Source organism: Pieris napi, chromosome 7 (genome assembly GCF_905475465.1).
Source record: "Pieris napi chromosome 7, ilPieNapi1.2, whole genome shotgun sequence".
Taxonomy (NCBI): domain Eukaryota; kingdom Metazoa; phylum Arthropoda; class Insecta; order Lepidoptera; family Pieridae; genus Pieris; species Pieris napi.
In genome coordinates, this window is record NC_062240.1 from 322,599 (window position 1) to 338,052 (window position 15,454).

The 15,454-nt window shown below is 34.5% G+C and overlaps 1 protein-coding gene and 1 long non-coding RNA gene across 6 annotated transcripts in view; one reads left to right on the forward strand and one right to left on the reverse strand.

Moving 5' to 3' along the window:
• The window catches only part of LOC125051432 (CUGBP Elav-like family member 2), a 222,034-nt gene that overhangs the window by 72,589 nt on the left and 133,991 nt on the right, over positions 1-15,454 (forward strand). The gene's annotated exons all lie outside the window — the stretch shown is intronic.
• On the reverse strand, positions 1,641-2,335 carry LOC125051433. The gene is made up of 2 exons (XR_007117277.1): positions 1,957-2,335; positions 1,641-1,881 (listed from the first exon to the last, which is right to left on the reverse strand). It is a non-coding gene; the product is annotated as an uncharacterized LOC125051433 (long non-coding RNA).

Here is a 15,454-nt window from a genome sequence, read left to right on the forward strand (position 1 = left end):
ACTAACACAAAATTAGGGATAGTGGGGTTGTAACCCCACTATCCCTGTTCCCATAGTGTTGTAACACTAGAATAATAAAAAAACTGAATTGACTTATGTATGGGTTCTTCTTAAATCTAAGTGACACATCGGTTACCTATATACGGCCTTACTAATAAAGATTTATGCACATCGTATAAGCCTGTTATAAGAAAAATGTTACTAATAATGTCTGAATTGACAAGGTTGATGTATACTGCTGTTATAACAAGTGTCTGGTTTGTATGAAGACTTGTACAATGCTTATACAACGCAGAGGCCTAGTTTAACGGGTGTATAAGACAAAAATTGCGTAATTTCATCTGATTTCGCGTTTGACAGCATTTTTTGACTGTTTAGTTCAAGGAAAGATTTAATGGGGCATCCACACGCTGGCTGTTTGTCACAAACACCGCAAACAGCAAACGAAGTCCCAAACACCAACCACAATCACCCAACACAAACAGCCATCCACATGCTTGGCGAACGTTCATAACATTCCGAATCGGCAAACATGGCGGACGACTAGCTTGTGGCAGCTATTACTTTCGGGTTGACATATTTTTATTATAAATTAAAGCCAGAGAAAGAAAAAAGGAAAAAAAGAAGAAAGTAAAGACGATGGTTGATGATTAAAATACATAGAAATCGTACAAAGTACTGCTTTAGACTTATTTTAATTTTACTTAAAAGTTTTTATTCGTTTCAGACAATTTATAGAAGAAAAAGTTAATGAGCTCATTTTGATAAGCCTCCAAAATGTCAAAATCGTATCCAATACCAATAGACATTTTTTACGCTTTGCGCGCCAACGAAAAAGTGTATCAAGTAAATACGTCCGCCTCCCGCAAGCTTGCGCGCATACTGATCGCAGCCAAACGTGTGGATACGTAGCAAACTGTTTGCCAAACATCCTTTGATCTGGCAAGATAAACCGACACCGATGCCGAACACTGCCCAACACAAACACAAACAGGCAAACAACGACGAACACCCATCCACACGTTCGTGTATGCTGATTGCTGTTGGCTGTTTGCCATTGTTTGTCAAGCGTGTGGATGGGGCTTAAGTTAGTAGATATTTGTGTTTGTTGAAAATAGATTTTATAGATCTAGAATAGAAGATTTAGATAATATTGGTATGCAGCTAATACATACGATTGAAGATTTGCCGCCTCCAAGGAAAGTCAAAGAACATACCAAACTCGGTGCAATCCGTTATTACTTTCGCATGGCGATTTCAAAACAAAATACCGCTTTTCAAAGAAGTATGTTATGAAGATCTGTGACAGAGTGCGAGCTGATGTCGAAAAGAGTACTAGAGGTGGAGGGTTTTCGATTTAGGTGTCTTCTTCATGGCTTCTCAGTGTCATTAGAAAATGCCAAATTATATATAGTAGCACTGGCAATCCTCCACAATATTGCTATTGATATCAAAGAAGACCTGGATGTTACGTTTGATGACACTGAGAATGCTCCAGAAGAACCAAGGCCAACCTAGACGCCCCCAAGCAATCTGGCTAGACAAGCTGCTAGAGCTGCTTTTATTGAAACATATTTTTAAGGCTGTTTTATTTACATAGGTGTGGATAGTTAAGGACTTGAAATAAATAAAAAGTTATATTTCATTTAAAACGGGGGTTTTATTTTTTTTATAAGTATATAATTATTTATTTAATTGCTGCTGTAACAATTTGAGCCTTAGAAGATGCTTCTGTCTAGCCCTTTCGTGAGCTTCGGCGAGTCGCTTCTGTTTGAGCTCATGTGTTTCAGCCATCTGCCTTTGTTTTGTTTCGTGCTCTTCCTGGAAACACTGGAACACTACCGTGTTGCGGAGTTTGGCACTTTCCACTATTTGAGATGCCTAAAAAATTATTTAAGTATGATCGTTGAGGGATTTTGAATGAAATAGTCCTTTCTCTATCACATTGATACTAACCTCTTCTAACTTTTGTACTGCAGAACGCGGCTTTTTATGTAAAATTCTAGTCCTCTTTGTCTGAGGTTTTGGAGTTTATATTAGCTGCAAATAATAAAATGTTATTAGTATATTGAGTAAATGTGTATATAATTGCTTTGGTTGATAAAATAAATACAACTTACATTAGAATTATGAGTCGTATCAAAATTATTAAATCAAACGTCAATCAAACACGGCGGGTTGCCAGGGTAACAATAAATAAGGGTCGTTTTGTTATTCAACCAATACACATCGATTATTGGTCAAAGAGGAGTTTATGCCCTGTACAAGCTCTATTCACTGAATTACTATCACCTTGTCATAACGCATGTATAGTGATTTTTTATTAGTAAGACCGATAGAGTATTAGTGTAATCGACCTATTGGACATTATCGGAGACGTGAATGTTATATTACAATTTATGAGTGTGCAAAGAACTAAATTCTCATGTTTTCTTCAAATGTGCGATAACTGCTAATTATTAACTAAAATATATGTAACTTAACTAATGTTAGGTGTACATACATACATTATGTCATTTAGGAATAACCAGTCGTCTAGAAATCGTATAGGAGTTTCTTATATTGAACAGTACTTTTGGTACCACTGATGAAAAATGTACCTTTGTTATGCAATGGCACGTTCCAACATGTATTTTTGACATTTCCATTGATTTGCACACGCCCAACACTGTTCCGAAACATTGAGTTAACCACCGAACATTTAATTTTATTATATGCGATAAATACTTTGCTACGATTCCGGTAAAACAGTTTGCGCCGCTTAAATAATTTACCCGAAGCATAAATTACTTATAAAAATTCAATTCATATTTTCAGCACTTATTTAAGTAATAATAACGATTTAGTGACGCTCCGATTTCTAAAATTATAGGTTCATTGGTCATCTTTCAAGAGTTTCTTTCCTTTCACTGTACGAGTAACACATATAAAGAAAAAATAGTTGGTTCAGCTGCCTTTGAATGAATGCTTTCTTTGAGAATACTACATCTGATTAGGCGTGATTACTAGGCTCTGGTACTGTTGAAGTATCTCCAAAAGCCTGTTAATTTTTATGAAAATAAATAAATACTAGTGTCTAAAAACACAGGGCTTTTTGCTGTTCTGCCAATTGAAGATTAGCAAATTCCTTTTAAACCTTAGTTTATTACATTCATGAGCGTACTGTAAGCATTATAAAGTGAATCTTCAAGGCAATGTTGTCATCACAATACAAACTAAACAAAGCCGTAGAGAGAGCCACAGGGTGGCACATTAGTTTCTGTCAAATAATTCGTAAATAGCGTAACGTGTGTTTTGTACGCGGGCTCGTTTGTTCCGGTTATGATAAACGCGGCGAGAGGGCCGCGCGCGCATTGTTTAAACTTAAATTGCTCCATCTTGACGTCACACGCTGTTGTGGAGTGTAAGAGCTGTTAAATATTTTAAGAGAAAACATCTATACACATATCTGTTGTGATGCAATATTTATAAAATAATTGTAATTAATAATTTTCAATAATTAAGTTTAGTTCATCGTCAAAGAAGTAGTTAGGTAATTGCAATCGTTCCCTAAAATGTTCATGGAAATATAGGTAATTCCACAGTAACTGAATCTAAGCAATGATTAAGAAGTACTAAACGTTTTATAGCGTCATTCGTTAGCGTTGTGTTAGAGTTAAAACATAAAACATTAGCTGGCTCTCAGCACACATACATAAAGCGCGAAGCACACGGCACTCAAGTTTTCATGCAGCGCTGTAAACCGCAAAGGTTTTACGTTATGACGCGAAATACCGCGGATACCCCAAATATTGTGAAATAACGTTCCATTTACGACACACGCCGCGTCTTGTACGATCTCGAGTTTGGTGAAAGTCTTGGCATGTTTTTTTATAGCGATTTACGATTTTATTATTCAGAAGTCGCAGTTAGTAGACTTTTTATGGTAGTGAAAACGCTGACACTCTTGAAGCAAAGAAAATGAACTCGGCACTTTGTCCTTGATGACAGTTGTAGTCTGCTGAAATCGTGCGAATTAAATTTATCCCCTGCTCTAACGCACTAGTGTTAGTTGGCGTTTGGAAAGTTTTAAACGATCGCCCTTGTGCCGCTGACGAGGTGTCGGCGTGTGACGGCTCCATTACGTCGACAATTTGATGTCGCCTGCCTTTTGACGCGGGGCTTGTGTGTGACTGCGCTGTCGAACTTGCTTATACAACCCATTGTTTCCGTGGAGCCGAGTTTAAATTGTGTTCTGTTTGAATCTGTATTTGACTGGTGCTAGGTAAAAAGTTCGCTTTAATAGTAATTTAAGACAATTATATCAGTTTTTGTCTAAATGGAAATGCAAAAACAAAAGGGATATTTACGCTTTTGTTATAACAATTCTTTATATTTTAAGCCACGTTCCACGTCCAATTATAAAATCGTGTCGGAGTTTTATTACAGAAGAAAAATATGATTTCACAAACGCCACTTTAACACGATATCTTTTATTCCGACTTATTGTTTCTGTCTTATTATTCGTTGTTTCGAAAAAATTGTCTGCTATTTAGGCCACTACACAATGAGGACGAAGTGGCGTCCTATTCTGGATAAGGGATTTTCTTTACGGGCAATTTTTTTATAAGTATATAAATTGAAGGAGGACGTTATAATTAATGAGAACAAGTGACACTTAATTTCAGCCAACAACTAAATATTGGCACTCTTATTTATTATTGACAATTTTGATTAATTATATCGCAGTATATTCGTGAGTTAATCGAAGATTTTTTTTATTTTTCTTTAGAATAGGGACTCAGTTCGATGATTAGCTTCATTTCCAGCCGGCACGCGTCACTCGGGGTGTCTTTGGCCGGGGGGGATTCCCCGGGGCATTTACCCCGGTCGCAATTTTGCCTCATCAAAATGTCAACACGCTGACGTATTTCGGGGGTTTTAATCACGTCCCTCGGAAGTGATGACACGAATAATTATGCGGTGTTACACACTTAACCGTCACTTGGCGCTCTTTCTCGACTAAGACGATATGGCTCTTGGTCTAGCGTTTTTACGCTCAATAGAAGCTTGATAAGCCATATTTTTTCATTATTATTATTTAAATGAACATTGTTTTTACCTCACCTGTTTAACTCTTTATGTTGTGAACGCACACCCCTCATGCAAATTTAGTCCGGCACTGTTGATGTAATTGTTTTCGGCTCGGATTGACATGGCCGGCCTTAGTTTACGCTCGGGTGCCGATAATTAATTTGTTTAGTGTGACCGTTTTTGTGCAATCACGTAGGCCTTTTAGTTTTTAGCAGTTTCACGCTTTTTGCGTTTGTCATTTGACTATTGTTGTTAAATGATCCGACTACTCGTATATTTTGACTTTGTGTATTTTATCTCTATAATTGTAAAACAAAAGTAATTATTTTTATTTATATCAGACACGAGATTAACAAAAGTCGTAGTTACAATTAAAATTCTATAAAGGTTATTATATCATTAAATAAAGCAAAAGTTTTTGCGGATTTTTAGTGATACATATTAAAAAGGACTAAATTTTGGGAACGCTTTACAGTTGTTCCAATGTTGACTTATTCCACCTTTATTTCAATAAAATCGCGGTTGTTCGGTAAAGTGACCGCGATTAACCCGTTTCTATAAAAAAACATTACTGCGGAACTCCACTGCCGCGAATGCCATCAATTTGTTACTCGTTATACGCTTCTGGCCACTGGCGTTATGAATAATTAATGCGCTCTAAAGCAGCTCAGATAATTACATCTCATCGGACCGTTTTTGTGGCTGCGAATAGAAGCCTTGTTTGAGCCGATACTGATACTTGTAATGTATACGCGGTTTTGATTTTTAAATCAGAGTCGTCTGGAGCGTTTGCTGTTATAAATATAAGATATATTAAATTTATACGTTTTATATTCTTAAATGAATACGTTGATTGAATTTAAACGGTTTTCTGATATTATAATTTACTTTTTACACTAACATTTGTTAGAGAAATATATATTATTTAAAATATTCCAAGATTAAATTATTTAATTTTTTCGAAACATGTAGGGACTCTCACCATAACTAAAAAATAGATTTATTGATTTTAACGAATCATTACTTTTTAAATTGGAAGCACAATTATCAAATTTCAAATGTTTTGCATGATCACCGGTGTCATTTAATAATATTTATCTGATTTATGTTTGTAATTTATAGTTTTTTTTTTATAATTTATATAGTGTAATTACGAAACGTTGAACATATGTAACGTTTCGCAAGAAGGAGGAATTCTAACAAGTTTGATTTACAAACATTCTTTGTCGTTTGCATGTTTAAAAAGGTTCAAACGTAAATACCGGTAATGGCGTTCATTTTGTTGAAGATTTTTCTAGTTTGTCGTGAAGGGAAAAGCAATGAAGACGTCCTTTCACGTATTCTGTGTGCACTTGCGCGTGAGATATTCAAGTATTTGCCCTTTGAAGTCGCAGGCGAGAATGAGCGTCGTCGATTTCACGAAATCAATTGTGTGCCTTTGTGATGAGCGCTGTCTTTATTGCGTCGTAAGATATGCTTTAGGACTACACTTACTTGCTAGGAACTTATAAATTCTTAATAAACATTTCTTGTTACAGTATAGATACGTGCTAGATCTTGCATAGGCATCCAATGACAATTAAACATTTTAAACGCATTCAAACTTGTTGAAACAATAGGCCAAAAGCAGAACTGCTATTCGCGCTGTCTGTGAATTATCACGAAATTAATTCGTATGATATATGACAAAGCATACATCATTAGATTTTCACAAATCGGGCCGAATCAATAATCGGGACAAATGAAACACACACTGTAATTGGATCGGAACAGAATGGGCGCGTCATTAATCAGACTCTAGCTCCAATGGAAATGTGGAGGACTCCTTTTTTTCCTTCTTTGTCCCTTTTTATTCGCCATCAAAATACGAGTGGATTCCTTTTCTTTGCTTCCGCTCTTGAATGCGGAATATTGAGTAATTAAAGGTTGTGTTTTAAAATGCGATCTTTCTTTTCTCTTGATGTTTGTAGAGATGAGATAAAAATAATAAATGCAGATTTTTTATTTTGCTTTCGTCACTTATATACAAAAACAATATACAATCGTCACGAGAAAATTGCTAATATTTGTTGAATACACATTATTAAAAAAAGTGCAGATATCCAACAACCATCGACGACAACCATCTCCTGAGTGATCCCAGTTACCTGCATAAATGAAAGTCCACCCAAGTTTTACTTCGATAATTGATCCCTGAAGCTTAAGCACGACGTGATAAACTGTATCTTTAGTATATAAGTTCTCATGTAAGTGACTATTGTCTGTTATGAGAATAAATAAATGTCTTTAAACCTAAAAAAAAGTAATAAGTTTCTTATAAGTAAATAATGAATATGATTTTGACCTTAAAAGCACGCGGTGGTAAATTAAAAATGTTTAACCGCGTTTTTATAACGTTATCATCAGATAACGTTATAAAAACGCGGTTAGACGAATATATTATCAAATATATTCGTCTTTTCAAAGATATCCGACTTTTTGGTATACATATACCAGAAACAGTTGAAAAACTACACGATAGCACTCCGTCTGATGGCGTATGTTTTTTTGCTTTTCCCACCGCCAGTATGAAAGGTCCTTGTTGGTATAATGGAAGCGCAATCGTCACAATGAATGGAGACGATGCGAGGGCCCTTCGCTGAATGTCGAGTCCTTAGACTGAAACCACGAGGTGACCATACAATGTTTGTCTTGCGGATATATTTCTTTAAAAAAAAGGCTCGAATGTTTGAATGCGGGATATGTGGTACTTTGTAGCGTAGTGTTTCCAAAACATTATGAAACTACTATTTTCTATTTATTTTTTTGTTATTTCCAAGAATTTTTTTTAATCGTTTAATATAAATTGTTTTCAATATTACAGTGTGGTTTACATACATATATATTTTTTATTGTGTGTGGCACGATATCAAGAGTTTGTATCTTTATTATGAGGAAATTAATAAAGAAGCATACGATTATTAAAAAAAAATTAAAAAAATATTGTAATATAAAAAAAGGAATATTCAATATCCGCATGATGTAGACACCATTTCAAATCAACGCGAAACCATAACGAAATAGCAGAGTGAAAACGTCAAGAAGTCATAGAAAATTTGTATTTTCATTCAAAGGAAATGGGGGAACGAAAAATAGTAAAACTCGGCAATTGTTTTCATACTCTTTTTATCTTTATAAACACAGAAGACAATGCAAAATATACGTTATTTTGTATGCTGTGGTAAACAGACATTGAATGCGTATTCCATAACTAGATAGACTTGATTAATATTATGTTGTACGATTTCTTAAAGAGAATACTATACTAATAATAATAATCAATTTGTTTTGCCTCTTCACAATATAGCACTTAGTGGGTTTACATGCTGCAGGTATTGACCATCTTTGTGAGAGGCTGGTGCCTATAGAAGTCGTGTGGCAACAGGTCACAACAGCTTCGCGGACAGAAAATATACAAAAACATGACTATATACTATGACTAAACTAAAGTAATAGATAAAATAAAATAAGCGAAATATAACTAAAGCATGAGTTGTGGGTGTGTGAATATGTGTACATAATTTAGTTCAGCTTGAATCAATATCCATCAATACAACGTTAACGTTACATTAAAAGACTTAATTTTTAAGTATCAAGCAAAGAAACATAGTAGTCGTAATAAAATCTCAAAACGTTATAATAACAACGTTACGTCTCAAACAAAAATACACAAAGCAAAGAGTTGTATGAATACTCGTACAGTTTGCGAAGAATCCCACTCGCAATTGATTCAGTCCTTTTTAAATAACGTTAAAGGAAAGAGAAATAGAATAACCTCGTCTTTCCGAGCTTGGTTGTAAATAAAACTGATATTACACAAAACGTGAAATGGTACTCGAGGGGTACTCATCTGCGGTTGCTTAGTGGAGAACAGCGATCTCTTAAGGAATCATTCCTGCCCTGCGATTCTGTAACTCACTTTTCGAACTCACACAGCGGTTTTCGCATCGGCGATCGCTCTCAAATCAGTCGTGAAGCAGTCATTTTATGATTTGGCATTCTTTGGTAGGAGCTTGTAGTTTATTGTTTATCAGAATGCCAAATCATAAAATGACTGCTTCACGACTGATTTCAGAGCGACCGCCGATGCGAAAACCGCTGTGTGAGTTCGAAAAGTGAGTTACAGAATCGCAGGGCTGACTTTAAAAAAAATTTGCTGTTAAATTGAATATGACAAATCAACGAAGATTATGAAATTTGACAATTCTTGCACCAAGTATTGAAAAGTACTTGCACTTCTTCTATTTTAATCAAGTCATAGACATATGCCTTAAAGTATTCACTCCAAAGTAATTTGAGATATGCCTTTGCCCATAAAATGTCGGTCTGTTTATTCGACTAATTCAGTAAATTGGTCTCTGTAGGACGGCACAAAATTCTAACTGGATTAAAAAATAGCGCTCGAGAAAAATTAATTAAATTTACAAAAAATTTATTTTAAAATTTTATTATATGCTTGAAATAATGATAAAACAATTTGTGTTTTGGGCTTTCCTAGTAGTATTTTAGCACATATAAATAAAGTTTAATATATGTGTGATTAGACATTTAATCATTTTTACTAATTTCCTTATGCATCGGGTTACATTTCTAGTTTTAGTTTAATAATAACAGAGATAAGCTATTTTAAAAGTATGGAATACTTAAAGTTAACGCATTTATTCGTATGATAGTAATTATATGTATTAGACTTATTTTTCGAACTTAAACTTATGACTTTGTCATTTCTATTCCAACTTGTTTATGCTTAATTCCTTCCCCTTAGCTTTTCTCTATTTTCTCTTAGAGTTTTCTGAGATTCCAGAACAATAAATATGGAGAGTTTTAACGTGACATCATTCTTAAGCAACTATTTACGTACACCTGTGAAACTTTGTTCTACATACCAGAGCTCGTACTCACTATTGTACATCCACTTTTGTGTCTTGTATAGGGTGTCTCAGTAAGAGTGCACTTTTTAAAATTGTAATATTTTTGTTTTCCTGCAAGTTGCAACTCTGAAATTTGACAGGTGTCACCTCTGTTTGTTCCGATTATTAAAAATGGAGCACTTTTTGAAAGAACAACTCGTTATAATTGTGAAAACTCATCACAAAAGTAACGCTGAAAACGCTCGCAAACTTCACCAAATTTTCAGCCGAGAAAGTGCACCTAATAATCGAAGAGTGGCCAAAAAATTTGAAGAAACTGGGTCAATTATGGATTATAAGAATCCTTTGCGTCAACGTACCGGTCGGTCCCTTGAAAACATTGCTGCTGTAAACGAGAGTGTCGCCGAATACCCTTCATGCGTACAAGATTCAGTTAACTCAGGAGCTCAAACCAGCAGACCAAGGAAAGCAACGGCAATTTACTCAATGAGTAATGGAGCAAAGGGAAGTCGATGCCAATTTTTCGAAAAAAGTATTTTTCTCCGATAAACAGAACACATTATCTCACGAAATTTTGGTGTCAACTAGCCACCAAGATCGTGCAATTTAACGCCGTGCGATTTTTTCTTTGGGGTTTTGTGAAATCTCGAGTTATATGCGAATAAACCCGAAACCATTCCTGAGCTCCAATCGGAAATCAGAGAGAGAGTGAGATACAGCCACATCTCTGTGCAAAAATCATGGAAAAAATCATGAAAAGTGTAATGGCCTGTCATCAGAGCCGTGGAGGTCATTTGCCGGATATTTTATTCCATACTTAATCGGAACATGTCTTCTTTACAATACAATAAAAATATCAGAACTCTGTCATAAAATACTTGTCTTTATTTAAAAATGAAAAAGTGCACTCTTACTGAGACACCCTATATAATAGCTTAGCTTTACTTTTTTGCTCAAAGGCGCTCTTTGCCTTGGTTTCTTGTGAGAGCAGTAAAGTTTTTATATAGCCCACGGCGAATCGCACTCAGCTTCTGATGTTACTACGCTTTTCAGATATTTGTATTTATGTGTATAAAAAAATAAAAAGGATATCTGTAGATTTCTACTTTGTTTTTGAAAATGTAAGGATATTAATTCTATATTGTGATATTTTTGAAAATAAACTGATTAAAAATTATATTATGAAAGCAAATACGTGACTGTTTGCTTAAGTGTTAAAGTTATAACCAAAATGGCTCGACTTATTTCGTATTCACTGACGTCGCTACAGATGTCTCTTGCTTTTAAATACGTCTGCCGCTGGTTTTAGCGCGTCTCAGATAAGGCCCAACATATAACTGTTACTTTGGCATTATTTTAAAGATATATAATATCCTAATAATATGCCATCAAGTCTTGGTTACAACTTGTGAGAAGTCCTAATGAAGACGTGTTTATAAGTAAGTGATTCTTTATGCTCGATAGTCTTAAAATCATTTCTAATGTGTCAATATATAAAATCAAAATGTATTTAAACATATTATACACATTAACACTTATGAACACGTCAGTATTAAAAAAATCTAAAAATGGACATTTTCGACAGTTCCCGAAACAAGAGGGCGTAGAGAGGGCGAGAACTAGCAGTAAACTTTCCGTCACTCTTTTAAATCCCCGAATATTTGGGTACGAGGAAACTAAAAGAAACTGCAACCATTACGCCATGCTTCCTTGATATATTGTAAGATAATGTCATAATAATAAGCTAAAGAACGCTAAGTATCAGCGGGCAAAATAGAAACACGCACTTACGTGAGGAAAAAAAACCAAACTTATTGTCAATCAAGGTTAAAATGATTTGATTTGAGAACTGGCAGTAAAAGTAAATTAGTTGCATTTAATATATATTTCTTTTTCGAAGTTCTTAAGTGTACAATTGTGTTACCTATATGAGTAAATGATTTAGATTTTTTGAATGTGTAAAGTGACTGGTGGAAATTATAAATAATGACACCAGATACAAGAGTTCAAGCACGACCAGTTACCACGAGTAGCACCCATTCACGAGCACGACGAATGGCCAGCAATCGTTCCTTTATTACACGGAGACACATATTACATTTTATTATTATTTAATATGTTCTCAGTCATTTCTATTTTTTAAATTGTCGTGTCTACGCATCCTTAACTCCAGATACAGATCCGTCTCATACATACGAAATAAGAGGCGTGACGAGCTATTTCGTGTGGCGGACAGTTTAGGTTTAATTGCGAAGCCTCGTGAAACAGTGAGCATGAATGCTACAAAATACTCTATAGGAATGCTCTTATGCTAAATGATGTCTGATGTTATGGTACGATGGGTTTCTTACTAAAAAGTGCGCACGCTGTTTCTTACACATAAAATAGTCAAAACGTAAGGCTAAGCTATCGGGTATCTTTAATGACTAATTTGAAAACTATTGATTTATCTTTAAAGAAACTATATTTTTTGGAGTTTACTCCTTAAGAAACGATTTGAGTTATAAGGCCCGGTACGGAAATTTTATGAGGAGTAAAATCAAGTGTAACACGAAAAGTTGAGGCGTTATGTAGAAAGAGACAAACATATATATCTGTAGGATTGAACGTGTAAAAGAATGAGATGGAATACATTACACAGACTTTTCTATTTTGAATTCACGTTTTGACAGCCACGTTACAACATTGTCAGTGTTGACAGGTGTAAAAAATCAAAGTAGATTGTCTAGCGTGCCATAGAATTTTGTCAATAGTAATGGTCAGTGAAATTAAAACTAAAAAGATTGTTCATTCTTATTCTTCTCTTACTATAAAGGTAACTTTGGCCACAGAAAGAAAATCCTATTTGGGCATAGATGATGTAGGTACGTTTTATTACTACTACAAACATTTATATTATAAAAACATATATTCTTACCACCTTTAGTATGAAAATATGGTCGACAGCCACAGAACATTATCGCCATCTTTGTTCTGCAGTGCATTTGACACAAGCCGAAACTATAAGCCTGGGAAACACCACAGCGTATAAAGTATGGAAGTCGTTCGTGCCGTTTTGTATAGAAATCAAGATTTATTTTAAATAACATACTTTATGTAATACGCTTTATTGAAGTAATATAAATAATCCGAATAATTACAGATATATGTTTGTTTCTCTTATAATTTTAGCAGATGCGTTCATTTACCCTTTTTTTCTATTCGATATAATATATCATAATTATCGTTCGTAAGGAGTAAACTCCAATCGTGCGTCGTAGCTGACACACACACACTTTTTTTTTATGTAACTAGTGATTGAATTGAAAAATGATTAAGAATAAAAGTGAAAGCAGTCGAACCCACACAATTGCGACCATTCGTCCACCGCAGGTTCCTAATGCTCGTCTTGGTTCCCTGAAAGCGGTTTAAAGTACCTCGTTAGGTGTTTTCAAAAAGTCGAATGGCGCTTGTATGCCACCGCAACGACGCCATTGCACTATTATACGACTAACTCGATTGCCGACGGTTCTTGGGAATAGTCACTGAACTATGCGGCCTTTAATTCCCTTGTGCGTAATCTCGAATTGTTAATATCCATTACGTGGACATGTTTTTAAACCAAGAGTTAATTTTGAACAGCAAGATCCGTTAGGACCAGATTCATCTATTATCAATCAAGCTTTGTATTTCATAAATACGCTATTAAACTGTATAAATTATAAGTTAAAACCTGAACCCAAGTTCAATATTGTACAAATCCGTCGTCCGATTAAAAACTCGTAAATGCCACGCAGCCGTACCGCACATTTAATGAATATTAATAAAACTCTCGTTATTAAAAATATATCACAAGAGCACTTATTGTTTTTAAATCTGATTGCGAATTGAGTGTGCAGATTCTTTTGTTTCCAAAAACGTAATGTAAATTAAAGTTATATCTTATTAAATAATATAATGTCGTTATAATCGCCACTTACAGATATGGTTATAGATAATTGAATGATACATTGTCTGGGCCTTGGGGAACATCCAACTAAGACGCAAACTCGGTCTCACATGTCAAAAGCCATTATTTGATTAATAATCAACGTCTGTCCCATGCTCGACGAACTGTAAGTGACATTTGATAGTGGAATCAAACATTACGTATACTATAGCCCTGTATAGTAACTCAACAGTATTGAATGCAAATTTAATTGTGTCTTATATTTGAGAAAAAGAAATACTATTTAATTATAAAAAATGGGGGATATTTTATTTAAGTTTTCATTGACGAAGTTTAGTAGCGTCATTTTGTATTTCATCTTCTATGAAATGCGTCTTATGCTTCTGATTACGATTACGATGAAGATATATTATTACTGATTGACATTTCCTCTTAAAGAGAAACACATCGGTCCTTTACGTTCAATAACAATTGCAAAGTAGAAATATATTAAATTTAAAATTGCATATTTGTATTTCTTAATGTAGTTTATTGTGTTTGATTGTTATTGTATAATTTATTTTCTCTTTTATCATTGTAATGTTTCCCTTTACTTTCACGCTTGTCATTGATGCACATGTATTGTTTTTGTATGTCGTGTGTTCTCTGTAACTGTTTGTATGTATGCCTTTTTAAAATAAATAATTGACATACACATATGAGAGCTGTGTAAAGTTGACAACTTGCTTACCTTTCGTATACAGCTAACTAAGCTAATTTGTTAACCAAAACATAAACAGCATTAGCTGGTATATTGACGTACGCCAGGTACTAATTGATTTACAAGCGCATGTGTAGTTAACCTATACATGAACTGAGATATTGAGGTACCTTATTGCATCACATTATTGAAGAGTTTTATAAATATGGGTAGACCAAATACATTACATTTAATTATGCAATATTACGTTAAGTGTGATTCAGCCAGTTTTATACACTCGTATGGCAGTTGAGTGCTCATTACATTGTTTCAATACTTTCGCATATTATTCAGGAAAGGTAATTCAGGTGACTGAATTGTAATATTGTTGCATTGTATGAAACATTTATTTAGAGACATATTTATTGTATGTAATGCGATAAGACACGATTGGTTTAGTGTTTAGTTTGCGACATGCCTTGTCTCGGGGGCGTGTTGTCTATAATTGATTTTAATAAGACCTATTACTGAAAATTAATACCGAAATAGAGCAGTAGCAAATAAAATCTCCCTCTACCCTCGTTTTCTATAGAGGAGGTGGAACAGAGGTTAAAGTAAACTTAGTTATATTTTAGTTCATAGATGAAATGATATTCCACTAATTAGACTGGCTGTTTAATCATGAACTGGTGCATTACAGTGGAATATAGCGATCTGTCTCTTAAAGTAACCGCCGAGAGCGCGTCAACGGAAGTTAAAACGCTCAATTTGCATAGAAATTATATTGCGTTCTCCGCTTGTTCATAGGAAATTTTCCTAATTAAAACGCCTTCGTTGCGGGGATTTTGTTCCAATTAAAAGTTT